The sequence below is a fragment of the Lactuca saligna genome, chromosome 3 (assembly GCF_052625555.1).
Source record: "Lactuca saligna cultivar CGN05327 chromosome 3, ASM5262555v1, whole genome shotgun sequence".
Classification (NCBI taxonomy): domain Eukaryota; kingdom Viridiplantae; phylum Streptophyta; class Magnoliopsida; order Asterales; family Asteraceae; genus Lactuca; species Lactuca saligna.
The window spans coordinates 96085122-96106868 of record NC_136419.1 but is presented as its reverse complement, the minus strand read 5'-3'; the positions used below and the strand labels follow the sequence as shown (position 1 = coordinate 96106868).

At 37.1% G+C, this 21747-nt stretch overlaps 1 long non-coding RNA gene across 1 annotated transcript; it reads left to right on the top strand.

Annotated features, from left to right (window-relative positions):
- The first annotated feature begins 298 nt into the window (after positions 1 to 298).
- LOC145033857 (uncharacterized) lies at positions 299 to 3840 on the top strand. The gene is made up of 4 exons (XR_013677748.1): positions 299 to 1170; positions 1258 to 1824; positions 2236 to 2374; positions 3525 to 3840. It is a non-coding gene; the product is annotated as an uncharacterized LOC145033857 (long non-coding RNA).
- Positions 3841 to 21747: the final 17907 nt, after the last annotated feature.

The window sequence follows — 21747 nt, the reverse complement described above, 5'->3', positions numbered from 1 at the left end:
AAAAACAACGTCTATTAATCTATAAACAAAAACGACATTCAAATCAGATGCACACGGTCCATGCGGAGCATGTACAACATATCTAGTTGTTGTTATATATATATATATATATATATATATATATATATATATATATATATATATATATATATATATATATTATGGAAATGAATCTTAGAAACAGTACCTAACCAATGTACTGTTGATCGGGTTATTTACTTCACCCGGGTTGCTTCTGCCTCTCTTATCCCACCGCTTCCAATTTTAAGAAACTCTTGCTTATTCCTCCACCGCCTAAACTAATATTCCTTTATTCCACCCCCGCCTCTGCCTTTACCTCCATTGAGGCAGAAAGCCATTTCAATTTTGGTTCCCTTTCTCATAAATCGATTGTAGTGTTCGTTGGCTTCTCCATTACAGACGGTCGTCTCCACCACCTCGATTGTTCACACTCCATGCCTTCCACTGCCTTGCTCCAGATAACTACATCTTCTACCTTCTGCTTCTTCTTTTAGATGCGAACGTCCAATTGAACAACCACGAGCACCACCACTTTTGCTTGCTTCTTCAGGTTTGTTGTGGTCAAATTCAGTTGTTTATCACTGCCATCCAATCCACTGCCTCTACTTTATCCACAAGTATCGGTCCACCGATACATGTCACCGATTTTTTTTCTTTAATCCCTAACCGGGGTTTGATTACATAAATCCACTTCCACGCTTTTCTCGAATACTATAATTCCACCTTCGTGACAAGCCAAGAGAAGGATTGACTCCAAGATTTGAGGTGTGATGTATGATGAGTGTCGTTTGGCCAACGGTTTCCCTATTTCAGTTTCCACCTCCCTCTCCCGAAATAAGGTAGTTGGCCATGGTGACGTACCTGTGAACAGCGTACTACGCTTTCTCTACAATAGAACATCACACCAGTCAGATTTCATAGTATTTTCCTCCCGATTTCACAGAGCGCGAATTGTGCAGACTGCCGAGGGTTTTTTTTGTTTGTGATGTTAGTATTGTCGATTTCTTCAGCTTTTGAGTGATCTTCATCTACTTCATCTTCGTCTATGGAGAATTTTCAGTGATCTTCCAATCACATCGCTCCGGAGCAAAATTGTTGACAAGATTTCTATTTTGACCAACACATATAATACACGAGGCGGTGGTAGAGGTTTTGCTTCAATTCTAACTTCTGCTTTCATTGCTATTTATTTTATGAATAATGAGGTAAGCATTCGATCTATTTTTTGTGTTTCAGGTTGGACCGGACAAAGCAACTTTAACATTCACTGGATAAGCTTACAGATCAGATATGTAGACAATATGCCTGATGCACATATTTATTTAAGTCCTGGGATTGTGGTGTTAACATGATTTTATGCAGACATTATTTGGAAACCTATAGCAATGAAGGCTACCTGATACTGTTGTGATGTGGTTGATGTCTAACGAAGAGGCCTTTGGGGTGTTTTAGAAAAAAAATTGTTGATGGGTTTCCTTACTCATAGCAGTGGGTATGCTGCATTTTCTGAAAAATTTTCTTCAACAATGTTGATAACATACAAAATGGGTTTCTTTTCTTCTTTATGCTCTCTTTCTTCACGGTTATTGAAGTTACTGCATGATGACAGATAATAATGATTGTTTCCTTTACTTTTGTGGCTATTGGTGATTCAAAGAGCATGTAATTGGTTTAACGTGTTCCTGGGTTGCTGCTGCCTCAGGTAACTATATTCAACAACTCTTTATTGATGATTTTATAACCATTTGTATCCTATTATACAGATTAAGCTTCTGGTCGTTTGGAAGTGAAGAGGCTTCCAAGGTAACTGTGCTAAATTTCCACTATTTTCCTATTTGTTATAGGATTTTGGAAGTTGTATATTTTTTGCAAAATTAAATACAAATATAATATGAGTATGTCAAGTTCTCAACGCGTTATGTAAAACACATCACCGAAGCATAGCTATTAATAGATAATAGGAAAAGAAAGCATCACCAATTCTGCTGGTAAAATTCAGTTTATTGATGACTTATCAGCCACTTCAGTTAGATTCAAGCTAAAAAATATTTGAAGAGCATTTTGATAATAAATTATATCTAAATCTGATCCAACTTCTTAAAAACTCAGTTAATATAGATTGCAACTATTTGTTTTCCTTTGTTGACAACATATGTACTTCCAAGTTCGTAATCTTTAATCCATTTTCTGATTTTACTAGTGTGATGTTTGCAGCAATCAGATGATGGTAGTATTGAGCATTGGAGTGTATTAAGAAAGAAACCTCTACATATTGTAAAAAAATGCACACCCTTCTTTGATGATTCCAAATAAGGTTGATGATGATGATGATGATGATGATTCACCAAAAATGGTAATAAAATCTTGGATAGTTGACATTTTGATTAAAAAAAGTAATGATTTTTTTCCGCAGATGATTTGGTTGTAAAGGTTTGCTCATCAGTAAATTCATGGGTTAGTTGTGTAAGTGTATGTAGAGGAAGTCATCTTGTAGCATCAGGCAATTGGTAATGGTTATTTTAAACAAAATTTTAAAAAGTATCGCATCTTAAATAAACAATAAACAAATATTACAAGTAGAATTTCATATTATAAAAATATTCTGGTGAAATTAATATTCATAAAGTGGCCGCTCAGGAAATTATAGAAATATGGATATTTTATAAAATGTGCCTATGTTTGACAAATAAATTAAAATGATCCCTAAAATTCAAATTTTTTAAAAAGTGGTTATTGTGTTTTACATAACCACAGAATTGGTCGCTGCCTATAATGGCAAAAATTACAGAAATAATAACCCAATCACAAAATTATATATATGGTGTAAATTTACAAAACGAATTTATTTACAAAAATATCTAGCCATATATTAAAAGAAATTGGAAATTTAAAATTCAATTATATATATTTACAATAAATAAAATATATTTAAATAAAATTAAAATTAAGAAATTATTTAATTTTATTATTGATTCCCATTCAATTTCCAGCTAACAAAATTTCCATCACATTATTATTCCTCTATTTCATTCTCAATTTGTTTTTTTTTGTGGTTCTTTTCCTTAGGAGAAACAAAAAAAAAAAAGGTTTATTATGTGTTAAATGATCATAACTCATAAGGGGTGATAGGACCTACTATTTTTAACCGTGGGAATACACTTGACATTGAGGTTATATAAGAACCAAATTTTCAACTTTAAACCTTAAAAACATATATAAAGATATATAGTTACATTTAATATTTAATATTTCAACCATATTTTTTAAGTGAATTGTATATTCATTTTGTGAATAATAGCAAACATGATTAGTCAATCATTCAGATTCATATAAATCTACAAGAAGAATTTATTAATTTCATATTATATCTCTTCAAGTGTTACATGTATCCTTGGAGGTTAATTTCATAAAGGATTTCATGTCAAGTCTCTCTCTTTGTGCGTGTGGGTGTATTTATGTGTTTTCGTGTTTTTTCTTATTTTTATGTTTGGTTCTTTTTACAGTTGAAACATCAACATCCGACAAAGGTCATTTGAAGATTCAACACTATAGTAATTGTTCAGGACAGATATGGGTTTATATTTGTTATTTGATAACAGAAGTACCTACAACAACACGAAGGCTAGTTAATGCATTTTCTTTCATGAATTTACGAATGATTACATATTTTGAATCTCAACTTCATTTATGATTAAACATAAAAACGATTTGTAATTAGTGTTTATAACTTGGTAGTTTTTATTCTATATAATAACCTGGAGGATTGGATCCTATGACCACTCACTTTTTAATGAAATTTTGTAAGATTTATATTTGGCCCATTTTTTTAAAAACATTAATACATTTTTTAATAGTTTTGGCCACCTTTTCAATTTTTTTTTAAAATTTTTGCATACTAGATGGGCTTCAGATAATTGTTTAACTAGAAATCTTCCTTACTTTTTGGGAATTTTTACAAATCTAAAAACACTTTAACCAACATTACTTTAAGAACTCATATATCTTTTGATTATTAAATTTTAGTTTATGTAAATAAATTCCCATTTGTATTTCAGGAGACTTGAAAGAGCATCTCTTGAATGCCCAATTCCCACTAAAAAATTATATATTGATTATTTGTCATTTTGCCTAAATTACCCTTGTGTTGCAGGCAAAAAAGATGGCCCATACATTTACGTAAAAGATTGCTCAACCGGAAACCATGGCTCATGCTGACATGCTTACGTTCCAGCCTGAGATATTATATTATGTAAAATAACCTTCTATAGAGTTTGTGTTAAAAAGCCAGAAATACCCTTGTGTTGAATGAATTAATTGTTTTATTTGTATGTTTGCATAATGGTTTGACACTACTGAGTGGATATTTTCCTACATAAGGTGTGGATTTGAAGATTGACTGATAAATAAAACCACATTTCTCATCACGGAAAAAATATTGTATTTTGTTTGGTGAATGTATAGACCCGACTTTTGTTCCGTCTCAAACAAGCTTCAAGTCTTGAACTATATGTGCATAGTTAGAACACTAATAATGCTTTGTAAATTGCATAATACTTGCAAAAATACAAATTAACTTTTCACCGAAGGCTTCCAACCACCGCAAATCGGGGATACTTATCTAGTTATTATTATTATTATTATTATTATCATCATCATCATCATCATCATCATCATCTTTATATATATATATATATATATATATATATATATATATATATATATATATATATATATATATATATATATATATATATATATATATATATATATATATATATATACACCAAAGTTAGGAATAGTGAACATGCATATTTTTTTTGTCAAATTTTCCTCTATTCTTTAGTCATTTTAACACCTTTGGTCCTTGTAATCAAAATTTTTACATTTTTAGGAACCTTTTAATATTCAAAGTTTGGCCACAAAACTTTGGTCATTACAGTCTAAACTTTTATATTTTTTTCATAAAAGAACATAAAAAACAGCCCGGGGCAAAGTCTGGGTTTGTCCTCATTTTTTTGTTTTTTCCTATCCCTTGCACTTTCCGTCGTCTGTCATTTTCTTCTTTTGGTATATTTTTTATATATTGGTCTGCATATTTAGACAGATATTTCTCAGTCAGCAACTATCAAATAGAGCCTTAATATAGATAATTGAAAAAATAATAGACAAAATTGAAAATTTGGTCACCTGGTTTGTCAAAAATTGTAACTTTCGTCCAAAATGTTTTAAAGTGCATCATTGGCCTGAAAGGTTTTATTTGTTGTGACTTTGATCCAATTTATATTGGAGTTTTTTATAATGATGAGTTTACCCCATGGTTCTAAAAAACGCGTCATGGCACAATGCGTGGTGTAGCAGTTACGAAAATGTTCAAGGCGAGTATGTGAAGCGTGATGCCCAAATAACGTGTCAAGGCGCGCCTTAACGCGTTATGGCGCGAGTTTTTTTAAGGCGCAGGTTTTTTTGTTTTTTTTATCCGGCCTAAAATAAATGAGTTTTTGTTAACTTTTTTTAATTAGATATTAATATAACACTTCTAAAAACTTCATATATTTGATAAAATTCAATAATTATATGATTTATATCTTTTAATGTATATAATATAGTCACGCCTTTGAAAAACGTCATGGCGCGCCAAGGCTTGTTATGGTTTAACTTTTACATTGCCGCCAAGTCACGTCTTACGTTATTTAGAACCTTGGTTTACCTTTATTAATTTCTTTTTCTATTTTTATTATTTTTAAGTCTTAAAATTAAACAAAAAAAATGCAACCTCATCTCTACTAACCTTATCCTACTCACATGCCTATAGTAATATACAAACACCATCTCTCATTTTCTCTCTCTCTCTCTCTCTCTTTCTCTCTCTCTCACTCTCTTTCTCTCTCTCTCTCTCTCTCTCTCTCTCTCTCTCTCTATTCAATGATGTCGGACGACCATTGGAGCACCACCGTTTCCGGACTATCACCTATCGCCAGAACCCTTACATTATCTAACGTCAACATCATCGGAGAAGAAAAAAATGGAAGGAACAGCTGACAACGTTGTACCACCTAAACCAACTCCGAAGACGTAAATCTTAAATGTCCAACCACATCTACAAAGTCGCCAACAACGACATAGATCTGAACTCCGCTGTGTTTATAAATGTGTTTGCTGAACTCTGTTGGTATAATATATAGAACCACTACTACCTACCAGAACGTCGATGGGAAAATCTTGACTCCGTCAGAGATAACCACCACTGACTCCACCCTTTTCGTTCGTTAGACCAGCTGGTTGTTCTTGGATCTGCAAACCTTAGCTTTGACAAGGTAGATCTAGAAAAAATAGATTTGCAAACTTTTTTTTTATCGGACCACCCTTTGTCGATCTCTATTTCTTCACAGATCCTAGCTTCACCGCTCTTAACCTTAATGCCACAACTATCATCTCGGAGCTTGGTTATATGAACAGATCTAGGAAACCTCATATCTGAAAACCACCGTTTTCCGATGAACACTAAAAAATCCCTTGACGTCGGAGAAGGATAGAGGCGGTGGACAGAAACAGAGATTAAGTAGAGGAAGAATGGCAGTTATGGAGGTTGTTTCCGGTAGGTAGCCATGGTTTGCGGTAGGTGGCGGTGGCTTCAGTTGACACAACACACACACACACACAGATGGTAGTATGAATCTTAAAGAGATAGTCGGTGGGTGTGGTAATAGGGGTGAATTTTATTTTTATTTTTACTTTCTGTGTTTTTTTAAAATAAGAAAATAGAAAATTAAATAAGAAAAATAAAATAAAATCATACTAATAGGAGCAAATCCGTCATTATAAAAAGTTTCAAAATTTTTAGACCAAACTCGCAACAAAATCAAAGTTTTGGAATAGTGGTGTAACTCTAAAACATTTTAGACAAACATTATATTTTTTGGAAAACAACATGGACCATTTTTATAATTTCTTCTAAATGATAAATTGTTGTGTTTTATTCAAAACTAATTTTGTATAAACATTAAAAACGGCAACGGAAACTTTAAAATTATGAATAAACTTAAATTTATTTTAACTCAACAATGATCGGTTTGTAAAGCATGGCGAATGGAAAAATTAAAACAACCATACAAAGAAAAGTGTTACAATCTTTGAAGACTTTAATTGTAATGGGAGAGGAAAGATGATGAAGTGATGTATTAAGCTTCAAAAGAGAAGCTCTCTGTAACATATCCACCAAAGCAATGATCAACCACTAAAACATGCTAGTCTTCACTTGTATTAAGTTGTTCTTAAGCCATTAAGACTTATACAAAATAAGCCTTAAAGGATATGTAACATCCCGACTCTCAAGTATGAGATTATTGCTTTTAAGAAGAATTATTCTTTGGAAATCAACGAGTTGATGGACTAAGACTCAACATGCGGGAAGCTCTCAACTCGACGAGCTTTTTAGAAAAACTCAACAAGTTGACGACTATTTATGAAACCCTAATTTTTAGGGTTTTGCAACCTATTTAAAGAATTTATGACTCATTTGTAGCCTCCCTCATCACCCCCCAGTCCATAGAAAACCCTAATCATGACCTTTTCTCCATTTTGAGTGTGTGTGAGCTTAAAGAGTATTCTTTGGTGCTTTTCTTGAAGAAGCTTGAGGTTGGTGGTCCAAGGTTGAAGGGAGAAGCTTTAGATCCAGGATTTTCAGTGTTGTTGCAGCTACTTAGAGGTATAAAGTCGTTATCTTGATCACCACTTCTTCTAAATCTCTTCTTTTAAATTTTATGGCCATTATTGGCTTATTTTGGGACCTTTCTTGGATTTGAGCATATTATGAAGCCATGGTTTCAGATCTGGACATCTCATGGCTTCCATAGACTTAAAGTTTCCAACTTTATCAAGTATTGGCCCTCCTTCATGCCCTAGGTCCCTTGATAAGATTTATTTGAGTGTTTTAGTCCTCTTGATACCATGGATGGATGTAAAGCTAGCAACTTTACGTGGTATTTCAGTACTAAGGGACCAGATCTATAGTTTGGGACTTTGGTTTCGCTTGGAAATGTCTGAATTCATTAAGGCTAGGAAATCTCGATGAGTTGCTCTGCCTACTCGAAGAGTTTGACTGGGTTTCCTCGTCTTCTGGATACTGAGCGAACTCGTCGGGTTGGTAAGATAATTGGGCGAGTTGGTTACCAGTCTTTCTGAACACTGAAAGAACTCGACGAGTTTCTAGATGCACTCGACGAGTTGGGTCAACACTGACTGTTGATTGTGACTGTTAACTTTGACCATGGTTGACCAATTTTAACTTTAAGGGTATTTTTGGGAATTCGGGATTTTGATGGAGTTAGTCACATGGTGGTTGTAGGCGGTTGAGCTCAGAGCTGTGATTCGAGAGTTGGATCTTGTTAGTCAGTGCTACTTGTTAGGTGAGTTTTCCTCACTATACTAAGGGGTCGAAGGCACCAAGGCCGGACCATCAGATTGATATCCTAATAGTTATTTATATGTTGAGTATGAGTTAGATATGCTAGTCTGGTACATCTATAGGACTACTTGTGATACTGTATGATTATATATATATATATATATATATATATATATATATGTGTGTGTGTGTGTGTGTGTGTGTATTTATCTGTTACATGTCGACATGTTGTGTGGGTTGGGTTGATGTTGTACTGCTCTGTGAAGAAGCTAACAAACCCTGGAGTATGCTAGATATGAGCTGAGGGCTAGGGAGGGCATGCCAGATCCATACTGATGACTCATGAGCATTCCAGATACGAGCTGAGGACCGGATAGGTCATGCCAGACTCGTACTATGGGCTAATCTTTTGTATTCCAGTCTAAGGACCGAGGGAGCAAGCCAGAAATAAATTGTAGGCCCAAGGGGTAAGCCAGAATTATGATGTGGGCTCGGGAGCAATCTAAACATGAGTTATGGACCCGATAGGCAAGCCAGACTTATGTTGTGGGCTTGAGAGCAATCCATCCATGAGCTTTCGGCCCGACAGGCAAGCCAGACTCATGCTGTGGGCTTAGGGGTAATCCAGTATGTATAGCTGTGGCCCATTACATGTTGTTGTTATGTGCGATATTTGTTATGTATTGGTATTTTGGGGGAACTCACTAAGCTTATGGCTTACTGTTGTGGATTTTGTTTCAGGTACTTCGGATGATCACGGGAAGGCAAAGGCTTGATCATGCACTCTTCACATTTTGTGTCATGATTTCTGGGATTCTCTGATGTTATATTGTTTGGAAAACAATTTATAAACAATGAATGGTTTTTGTGATGTTTAAAATTTTTATTTTTTTCATGAATTTTACAGATGCTACAAGTTGGTATCAGAGCCTTGGTTTGAGTGAATTGGAGGAACACTCATGTGTATCCTGTCTCAAACTAAGGAAATATTTTTCAATTGGTTTCCAAAATACTAAAGGAGGATGTGATGTGTATGATCAGTCAGAGCCAATAAGTAGACCCAAAAGACCATACTGTTATTTGATATTGGGATATGTTAGAACAACATGCTAGTGATAGGCTAGGGATCTTCAAGAATTGCATGAAAGAATTGCTTGACTATATGATGGCTGATAGCCTAGAGTTTTCCTTATATGAAATTGACATCATTACTATAGTTGCTAAGTGTATGCATCACAGTTATATATAACTAAGATCTTATAGCCTGAGAAAGTTTGGCTTGGCCTTATTTCTTGTTATTTTTTGATGAATGTTTTAGGGTAGGATCAGATATTCGAATGTCTATAGGGTCCAGTGTTATGTATAGCTAGCATACTCTAGTGCTGCAGGGTTGGTGGAAGTTTCATGGATCAGTTGTACGGGGTCAGTCGGCCAGGTATGAGATATTTAGCCTTCCTCTAGGAGTGAGGATTGAGCGCTCGCCTATGTTTATGAGTATTGTTAGGGCATTGTAATGATACCTGAGATGAATACTGGTAGGTGTGGAAGGTAGTATGGGCCCTTACTACTGAAATCACAGGACTCATACGCATAACAAGGAAGTCACAACCCCTAGGGCTTCATTGGGAGTTGGTTCCCCATTGTTTATGCAGACTATCTGATATATTTTAGGAGCTGGCAGTCAGGGCGAGCCAACATCATCGGGGACCATTGGTCAGATGAGACCATATGAGTTGGATGCCAGGATTCGGGAGATCTTGCATGAGGAGGTTGTTGTACTTTTTAGGCCATGTTTCCAGAGATGTTTGGGTCTATTAAGACCGCTATGGTGGAGTATTTTGGTGAGCGCTATGCAGCCATTGCTGAGACGGTTGCCGCTTCAGCATCCGCAGCCGTAGCAACTGCAGGCGGTGGGGCCGGTTGGGCCTTTCGGTATCAGGACTTCGATAACACAAAGCCCCTGACTTTCGACAGAGTCCAGGAACTAATCATATCCATGAGGTGCCTATTTGACAAGGAGGGATGCTTTTTCACCTGTTCATGCCCTGCTAACCAGAGGGTCAGGTGCACTCTGAACCTGCTGAGGTCCGGAGCGAAGGATTGGTGGAGACTTGTTACGGGGTGTATTCTGGTGAGCAGAGAGCTGTGGTGCCATGGGATCAGTCCAGAGAGTTGTTCCGCACTCGCTACATACCTCGGATTGAGCGCGAGAGGTTGGCTCAGGAGTTTTTGGACTTGAGACAGGTTACAGAGATCACCCAGATGTTTACCGAAAGGGCAATGTTTTCCCCAGAGTTTGCTTCTGAGTAGGATCAAATGAATCCTTATCTAAGCATGCTCAAGACTGACCTCAAATAGTTCATTGCTACCCAACATTGTGATACTTTTCTAGAATTACAGGAGGCCGCTAGGCGGCGTGAGCTAGAGATCAAGCTTCAGTTGAAGGAGCAGAGGAAGGCCCCAACGCAGTCGCAGCCTGCACCAAAGCGGTATAAGACCGTTGATACTGGATCTAGGGGCCGAAAGGGCCTCACTTGTGGTAATGGTGGCAAGACGTACGAGGGTATTTATCGGTTGTCATCTGGGTGCCATAATTGTGGCCGACAGGGTCATATGGCGGGTATTGTCGCCAACGGACATCAACACTCGGCTCCAAGATCTTCTATCATTGCAACCAGGTTGGCCATGTGAAGGCCAACTGTTTGTTGCTCACTACTAGGTAGGCGTAGGCTCCAGTACCGGCTACTTTGTAGATCACTGATGGGATTCAAGGTAGGGCGGAGCCCCCGAGGGCTCGGGGACTTTCTTTCCAACTCACTGCCGAGGAGGCTAAGATAGTACCAGATGTGGTGGCTGGTATGTTTCTATCCCTTATCTCATTGATTATGTTTATTGTATGCTCATGTTTTTACACATATTTTAGGTACATTCTTAGTGAACTCTTTGCCTACTCTGGTATTTTTTGACTCGCGAGCGAGTCGGTCTTTTGTCTCTCGATCTTTTAGCAAGGAGTTTGGTTTGCCTTTAGAAGAGCTAGAGTGTACATTTCTAGTTTCTATCACCAATGAACATGGGGTTTCTACTTCATCAATTTATCTCGGCTTCATTTTAGAGATCTTCAGGGTCTCTTTTCCGATTGACTTGATTCTGATTCTCGTGGGGGATGTTTGTTTCATAATGAGTATAGATTGACCGAGTCGTTTTGGTGTCATGATCGAATGCGAGGGTTAGCGTGTGGTAGTTAGAAACCCAAGTGGGGGAGAACTGGTTTTCTATGGTGAGGGCACCAGGTTGGGTTCAGGGTTTTGATCAGCTGCTAGGGCTCGATAGTGTATTCAGCACGACTATGCGGATAATTTGGTGTATGTGGTGATTACACGGATCAGGGATCAGGTCTTGGTTTTAGAGGTGCCAGCCATTAGAGAGTTCGCTGATGTATTTCGAGAGGAATTACTCGGAGTGCCTCCTGAGAGGCAGGTTGAGTTCAGGATCGACCTTGTTCCAGGTGAGGCCCCTATCTCAAAGGTTTCATACCGATTAGCACCACTTGAGATGCAGGAGCTATCATCTCAGTTGCAGGAGCTGCTAGGAAATCAGTCCATCTGTCTGAGAAGTTCTCCGTGGAGAATCCTGATCCTTTTCGTAAAAAAGAATGATCGTTCACACCGGATGTGCATTGACTACTGGGAAATGAACAAGTTGACGGTAAAGAAACATTATCTCCTTCCATGGATAGATGAACTCTTCAATCAGTTACAGGGAGCATCTTGGTTTTCCAAGATAGATCTAAGGTCCGGGTACCATCAGGTCAGAGTGAGGGAGGAGGACGTGGAGAAGACCGCGTTCCGGACTCGCTATAGTCATTACAAGTTCATGGTGATGCCATTTGGGTTCACCAACGCACAGACAATATTCATGGACATGATGAATCGGGTATGCAGGACGATGCTCGATCGCTCAGTTATTGTATTCATCGATGATATCTTGGTGTATTCCAAGATCATAGAGCAGTATGAGGAGCATCTCCGTGAGGTTTTGGGAGTTCTGAGGTTAGAACGACTTTACATCAATTTCTCAAAATGTGAGTTTTAGTTGTGAGAGGTTTAGTTCGTTGGACATCTCGTTAACTAGGAGGGGATTTTGGTCAACCCGACCAAAATTGAGGTGGTAATGCAGTGGGAGGTCCCGAAATCTCCCTCGGATATCACGAGTTTTCTGGGTTTGGCAGGGTACTACCAGAGATTCATCCAGGATTTCTCCAAAATTGTAGTACCACTCACTCGTCTGACAAGGAAGGGGGTAGATTTCCGGTGGGGCCCTGGGCAGCAAATAGTGTAACATACACGTTTGGTTATCGTGTTATGTAATTTTAAAAAGTGAATAATGTTATGAAATATTATATGAATTTGAGCATTGAGTTCTAACAAATAGTTTTTACTAGAATTCAAGTAAAACTATGTTTAGAATCATTCAGAATGTATTGGAAGTCTTATGAGATTCCAATCAAAAGTAAAATATTGAAATTAATGAAAATATGAAGTTGGAAATAAGTGAAACTAATGTTAATGAAAGTTGTAAAGAATCCCGTTAGAAACAATTAGGCGAAAACCTCATCGAAATCCGAGTTATAACGAGGAAGTTATGGCTTATTGAAGTTTCGCAACAGAACCGACACGACGTCGTATGACGTAAAAAGTGAGTTTTTGATAAGCTACTTTTAGCCCTTATGATCTAAATGAAAATTGTAGTATTCGTTAAATCGAGAACTTTCATAAAAAGAACGTCAATCTGACTTCGTATGAGGAAGTTATGATTTTTCTAAGTTTCTGTATAGCAATAGACAACTAAAAACTAAAAATAAAGATCAATTGATTTTTAACCGACACAACCTAAACGGGAATCGAAGGTCTCGTTAGTAGTAGTACAACGATAAAAAGACAGACAAAAACGGACGTCGGATGAAGAAGTTATGAAATTTTAATGGACTTTTCCTGTCTCAGCCTGTTAAAATAATATAATATTAAATATAAATTCAAATTTATCCGAAGGAGTCTATGCGAAAGTTATAGAGCATAATTTTACCTACCCGTGGATATAAATAACGTCAAAAACGGAGCTCGTATGCAAAAAATATGGATTTTTAAAGTTCGGAGCACAAACTTCGAGACTTGACTGCATTCACGACGTGAATCATAAAAATTCACGATGTGAACTACTTAAACGACACCTTTCGAGCCTAGAAGACAAACGGAAAGCCTAGGGGATGACCGGGATCAAACTCACGACGTGAAGAAGCATGAATTCACGTCGTGAACCTTGAAATTTCACCCTATAAATAGAAGACGAAGCCTTCAGGATTTGTTTGCTAATTATGATATCTCTCACTCTCTAAACCTTCTTTAGCCCACTTTTAACCCCCCCTCCCCCCTTAAGTTCCTCTATCATCCCCGACACCGGAGCAAGTCCCGATGCCACGAAGTTCACAAGAAAATCATATTTTCTAGCTGAAACTCTGCCCGAGTAAGGCCGGTTTTCAACTAAAATCACTGGTTTCATCATAGAAAGTCATATTTAGAGCCAAAGTGCTGCCCAAATTATCATTTATTCCTTTGGTTATTTCACTGTGATTTTAATATATAGGAACAATTGTATGCTATGTGTTGTATATGCTATGTGCTTTTCCGTGTTATCATCTCGTGTTACTCCTTATGCTATTTTGATAACAAAGCTGTACCTTTGGCGATGCGATCAGTGAAAGGACTTAGATTCATCGTGGTATTGGTATGTAGCCTCTGGCCATGTAGAGGATATCTGGCAAGATAATGACTTCTACCCCTATGGCATTGGCAAAAGGTTAGATAGGGTTGAAAGCCTGAAATCTACCAAAATGTTTAAATCAGAAAGTGTATGTTTTCTGTGCCATTTGGGACAAAGCTTTATTGATGTATATGAAGTATGGAAATTATTATGTCTCATTGATTGTATATCTTTAAATCAAATCATCGATTGATATGGAAAGCTTGTCTCATGATTTACATATGCCTTTGTTGTTCCTTGTTCCTTTTTGCTTCTGTCATATTGAAGTATATATATGGCATCACGTTATATTGTATCTATTATTGAACTCACTAAGCGTCACCGCTTACCCCTCTCAGTGTTTAACAATTGCAGGTAATAAGCATCCAATATAGTCTTATACTGTTGGAAGATTTAGAATAGTTTATACTATTACTTTTGTACTTGGGTCTATGTATGTATATGAATAACAGATTCCTGGGTAGTTATGTAATATACTAAAACTTAGTCGGTTTGTATCCAGTCTTTGTAATTAAACTATCAATGTAAAATATTGTTTATAAATATGCATGTAGCATGTTTTAAGTAATTTGGAGTAACTTGGAATAATAATGTTTCAATTATGAAAGTGTGGGTCTTTCAAACAGCGTTTGAGACCCTTTAGTAGCGACTGTGCAAGACTCCAGTCTTGCCCCTCCCGGAGGGAGTGGAGGATTTTTTGGTTTTCTGTGATGCATCCATCACCGAACTGGGAGCGCTCCTCATGCAGAGAGGGGGAGTGATAGACTATGCGTCGCAGCAGTTAAATTCGTATGCGAAGAGGTATCCCACGCATGATCTTCAGTTGGGAGAGGTTGTGTTCACCTTCAAGATCTGTAGGCATTACCTCTACGTGGTCTGTTGTACCATCTACACGGACCATAAGAGCTTGAGAAACATTATGGATTAGCCGAACCTGAATATGAGGCATTTCAGGTGGATGGACGAAGTCAAGGATTATGACTGCGAGATCCTTTACCATCCGAGTAAAGAAAACGTGGTGGCGATTTTTGAGCTGTAATTCGGATGGATCTTCTACTCCGACATCATGTATGAGGATTTTTGTGGACTCTCCACTAGTGGGATTGATTAGAGAGGCTCATGCCGAGGGAGTGCGAGAGGAAATTGGAAGATTGAGAGGATCAAGGGCGAGATCACCTGATTTGTTTAGGACAGTCGTGGGTTGTTGACCTACCGTGGTCGGGTCGGGGTTTCGGTTTCTGGCGGGGTTAGACATATTGTGCTGGAGGAGGCTCATAAGCCTCGTTTCTCTATTCACCACCAGGGGACACCAAGATGCATCGGGATATGAGTTTGAGTTACTGGTACCCGTACATGAAGCGAGAGATCGCTTGGTATGTCGAGATGTACTTGACATGTACGATGGTCAAGGCCGAGCATCAGAGGCCGCATGGAAAGCTGCATCCTTTGGAGGTTCCCATGTGGAAATGGGAGCACATCACGATGGACTTTATTACCAAGTTGTCGAGGACGACGAAGGGATCTGATTGTAACAACCCGAAAGTTGTTTGCTTTATAAGTCCAGCCAATCGAGAGTCAGACTCGTTTTTGCTATATTTTAAGTATTGTTAATGATTGTTTTATGAGTTCTAAGACTAGTACATTCAAGAAATGAGTGTTAGGAAGTACCTGCTAGAGTCACTGTTCAACATTCAAGCCTTAAACACCACCAAAATGAGTTCACGACCACAACACATGAGTTTACAGCCGTAAACTCATGGTTGGCCGTAAACTCCCCCCTTAAGTCTCATTTTATTCACTTTTCCTACATTCTTACACTTTCAACTCAAGAAACTTCCATTCTCTCTCAACTATTATCGAGCCTTTCACTTTGATCTTCAAATATGTAACTGATTTCTTCCTTTGTTTAGTTGATTCACTCTTTGATCTAGTTTCACTCCATGATTTCATCCATGAAATCATCCTTTTTTGGTTAGATCACCAAGATCACCAAGAAGACACTCTAGTTATTTGGGCCATAGTCACCTCTTTTAGCTTCCAAATTGTAATTATCCTTTCCATATACTTGATCTCTATTAGAAGCTCTTGATTTCTTCATTGAAGCAACCACCTTACCATAAACATCATGAGTTTACGGCCATGGAATCTCCCTTGGCGGTAAACCCATGATTTGGACACATTTTGGCCGCAAACCCTTCTCATATCCAAACACTAGACCTTGAACCCTAATGGATGATAGATAGGACCTTAAACCACTCTCTTTTGCTTAATGTTCATGAGTTTACAACCCTAAACCCCTTTCTTGGCTGTAAAGTAAACACCAAGTGTGTGGCCGCGAACCCTCTTTCATACAATCACATGTGATTCAAGACTTCATTTCAAGTGTTTCCGAGTCCCTAAGACTGTTTACTTTCATATTAGTTGTTTAAAACACTAATTATATACATATATGCCTTTATATGTCATTTACGAATCGTTTGTGTCTCGGGACTTTATTCTTGGAACTTCTCATCGTTACGCGCATATTCGTATTGAATCACCCACATAAGGCGAGTTCATACCCCTATAACCAATCTTTTAATTGTTTATAATGCTTTTAGGGGGGGATACAAGTTGAACACAATGTAAATTGTGTAAATGTTTTTCTATTAACATCTTTAAAGGATTGCTTATATATTATTAAGTGATCAAAACGTTTCAAAAACTCTTTTGAAGTTATGTTACTTTATAGTTTACAAAACTCCGTTTTTAAAGCATCATCATAACTTAGTAGATAAAATGAGTCATTTCTTCAAGTCAGTACTAGTTCAAGTAAACATACTAGTAAACTATAATAGGTATAGTTTAGGGGCTCATAATATACTATAACAAGTATAGGGAGGATCATACTATAACAAGTACAAGGAGGAACATACTATAACATGTACAGGGAGGAACATACTATAACAAGTACAGGGAGGAACATATTATAACAAGTATAGGGACGAAACAAACTATAACAAGTACAGGGAGGAATATACTATAACAATAACAAATGAACAATTCATGAATTACACACGTATACGATGTTCCTAGTACTCTAGGAAGACATCGTATCCTTAACTCATTGTTTGTAACAAATTAAGGTGTTAATATATCTTTCTGGGTTTGCATTACCACCGGTACGATTACACGTACCAGGTTTAGCAGGCACGAGGTGATAAAACATAATAATATATCTTCCGAGTTTACGTTAACACCAATATGATTACACATACCATGGTTAACAGACACGAGGTGATAAAACATAATAATATATCTTTTCGGGTTTGCGTTAACACCAGTACGATTACACGTACCAGGGTTAGCAGGCATGAGGTGATAAAACATAATAATATATCTTTCTGGGTTTGCGTTAACACTAGTACGATTACGCGTACCAGGGTTAGCAGGCACGAGGTGATAAAACATAATAATATATCTTTCTGGGTTTGCATTTATAGCAGTATGATTACACATACCAGGGTTAGCAGGCACGAGGTGATAGCAATATATTGAATCGAAATTATTTATATAAAGTACATTTGTAAAGTACCTGACAATAATAAATATAACATACAATTATATACAAAACTCACATCAGTGTCGACTAAGGCATCAAAGTACAAAGTTTCATTACTTCTAGTAGTCATCCAAACAATAGAACATTGAGTAAACTAAACTACAAACTCATCAGTAAAGGGTTTAATCCATTTTATTAAACCAATATAACTTAAAGGACCTTAAGTGGTTAGTTATATAATACCATATTTTATACATGACGGTTATACATATCATTAATATCCGATAGGTAGTTGAATATGTGATTTCCGCCTTACTTCATGTTCCTTGTTTAGTTGTGAGCTTAGGGCAAATTCAGACAACTAACTATCCATTCGATATTAGATTATATATAGCTAGTGTAAACTAAGTGATTATAGAAGAAACCATTATGGTTACCATTTTTACTAAAGGAAATAAGAATTTTTCTTAAAAGAATGTTTTCTTCAAACATAAAGGAACTATTACATTTAACTCCATGAGTACCAAAGGAATACGCTAGGGTTTTATACAGCGACGATCTAACAAATAATGGGATGTGTGACTCCCTCCCTATTTCTTGTTCCTTGTTTGGTTGTGGAATGAGGGCAGACTCACACAACTAATTATTTGTTTACTTTGGGTATTAACTAGTATCCATTTAACACTCATAGAAAGGATTGTAGCACCATTTTTACTTAACTTTCGTCATATAAAAAGATATAGGATCTTCAGGAGGAACATCCGAACTTTTCTAAAAAGAACTTTCAAATTACTTTACATCACTAAAATACTTATGAACTCGCCAACATTTTATGTTGAAAATCTCTTTCAAAATAACTTGTATTCTCAGGAATCTAGCAGACAAGTACACGCACTGGGATTCAGAAGATGAAGCATAGTAGCTTCATATCTTAATTTGTTATTTACTTTTGGATTCAATCTTTTGTGAATCACTACTTGTAAACACTTTAATATTAATTCAATGGTTGTTTGTTACTATGATTGCTATGATACATGTGTTATGATCCTAAAGATGACATCCTCCGCCCCCAAACGTTTCCACCGTTTCGGTTTGGGGGTGTGACAATGATGCTATATGGGTCATCATGGATTGTTTGACCAAGAGTGCCTATTTTATGGCAATTCGGGAGAGTCTGTCGGCCGATAAGTTGATTGATGTGTATTTTCGCGAGATCGTTGCTTGCGAAGGGCTTGCAGTCACTATTGTTTCAGACCATGATGCTCGGTTCACCTCCCAATTATGGTAGAAGTTTCATAAGGAACTAGGCACGAGACTACTTCACAGCACCACTTACCACCCACAGACAGACAGCCAAAGCGAGCGGACCATACAGGACCTCGAGGATATATTGAGGGCCTACATCATTGATTTCGGTAGGAGATGGGACTCCCACCTACCACTTGTAGAGTTCTCCTACAATAACAAATTTTGATAGAGAATTGGTGCTCCATCTTTCGAGTTGTTGCATAGGTGGAGATGTCATACCCTAGTCTGTTGGGGTGAGGTTGATCACCTGGTTATGCAGACTTCTGAGAAGATTCAGCAAATTAAACAATGATTTTAGACTGCTCAGAGTCAACAGAAAAGTTATGCTGACTGATATCGATCCGATTTGGAGTTTCAGGTCGGCGATATGGTGCTGCTGAAGGTCTCACCCTAGAAGGGTGTGATCCACTTCAAGAAGAGGTGAAACCTAGGTCCCCTATATATTGAACCATTTTGGATTATTGCTAGGGTTGGAAAGGTGGTATATAGAATGGACCTTCCGGAGGAGCTCCACCAGATTTATAGCAATTTTCCAAGTTTCGCAATTGTGGAAGTACATATTAGTTGAGGATATGGTAGTGTCATTGGATAACATTCAGGTCGACGAGCGCCTGAATTACATTGAGAAGCCGATGGTTGTCTTAGAGAGGAAGATAAATATCCTGCATAACAAGGAGATACCTTTGGTAAAGGTACAGTGGTAGCATCGGAGGGGATCTGAGTGGACCTGGTAGCTAGAGGCTGAGATGTGAGAGCATTACCTGGAATTGTTCACCACAACAGGCTTCTAGGACGAAGCCTAGTGCAAGCAGGGGAGAATTTTAACATCCCAACTCTCTGGTATGAGATTTATTGCTTTAAATATGAATTATTCTTTAGAACTCGGTGATTTGATGGACTCATACTAAAGGGTCGAAGGCACCAAGGCCGGCCCATTAGATTGATATCCTAGTAGTTATTGATATGCTGAATATGAGTTAGATATGCATGCTAGTTTGATATGATAGTCTGGTAGATATGTAGGACTACCTGTGATAATGTCTGATTATCTGTATGTGTATTTATCTATTACATGTCAACATGTTGTGTGGGTTTTGGTTGAGGTTGTACAGCTCCATGCGGATGCCAACAAACCCTGGAATATGAAAAATATGAGTTGAGGGCCAGGGAGGGCATGCCAGAGTCATACTGAGGACTCATTAGCATTCTAGATACGAGCTGAGGGCCGAACAGGGCATGCCAAACTCATATTGTGGGCTAATCTTTTGTATTCCAGTCCAAGGATTGAGGGAGCAAGCAAGACGTAAGCTGTTGGACCAAGGAGCACGCCAAACTTATGAGGTGGGCTTGGGAACAATCCAAACATGAGCTGTGGGCCCGATAGGCAAGCCAGACTCAGGTTGTGGGCTCGAGAGCAATCCAACCATGAGCTGTGGGCCTGATAGGCAAGCCAAACTCATGCTGTAGGCTAAGGGGTAATCCAGTATGTATAATTGTGGACCCATTACATGCTATTATTATGTTTGATATTTTTTATTTATTGGTATTTTGGGGGAACTCACTAAGCTTCTGGGTTACAGTTTTGGATTTTGTTTCAGGTACTTCGGATGACCGTAGGAAGGCGAAGGCTTGATCGTTCACCTCCTCACATTTTATGTCACGATTAATGGGATTCTCTGATGTTATACTATTTTGAAAACAATTAATGGTTCTTGTTATTTTTAAAATTTTGAATTTATCATGAATTTTATGGATGTTATAGGATATGCAACTTAATCATCCAAGAACATGCACGAAAATTGCATGACATAGAGAGAGGGAAGGAAAGCTTTGGTTCTCTACTTTTTGCAACCAAAAGAAAGGGAGAAAAAAAACTTCATTTTGTTGATAACACTCCTTTATATACTTCCTTTCATTTATTTATGCACCATGATTTTAATAAAATCAAAGTATGGGCCAAAAAGACAAGTACGAGATGTTAAAGGGAAGACTACACTCAAAAGCTACCCTTCCATGGAGCTAGATGGTTTTGGTGAAAAAAGTTAAGACCAAGAAGTGTTCTTCACTCAAGGTACAACTAGCTAGTTACTTCCTAACTAAATGGTTACTCTAAGTGCCTTTATATTCATATCAAATGAATATAATTAATTTTGTTCTCTTTTTATTATTATTTTCTATAAACAATAATTACTAATATGTTGGTAAAATATCATTATCATAAAATAATGTTATTCCATCTAAATACAATTGTTGATAATTATTAATAATCAAAATTACTCTAATTATAATCAGTTAGTAGTAAATTGCTATAAGATGTGACACTATAGAATCATATGTCATTAGCAAATATCATTATATAATGACTCTTGGGCATGAGGGTCTTTTAGAAATAAGGAAAATTATTATTTCGTTAAATTTAACAAAATAGATAGGAAGGATGGTGTTAAATTGAGGGATAAACCCACAAGAAAAAAAATCTCACAAGGACATTCTACACAAGTGTTGTAGTTTAGGGACTAAATCTCATAATTTTTTATAAACACAAGGACAAAATTGACATTTTACTCCAAATTTTATAATTGCCATTATTGTATAGGGAAAATAATAAGAAAAGTATTAACTTTATTTGTAACACTCAAAATTTTATAATTGCCAT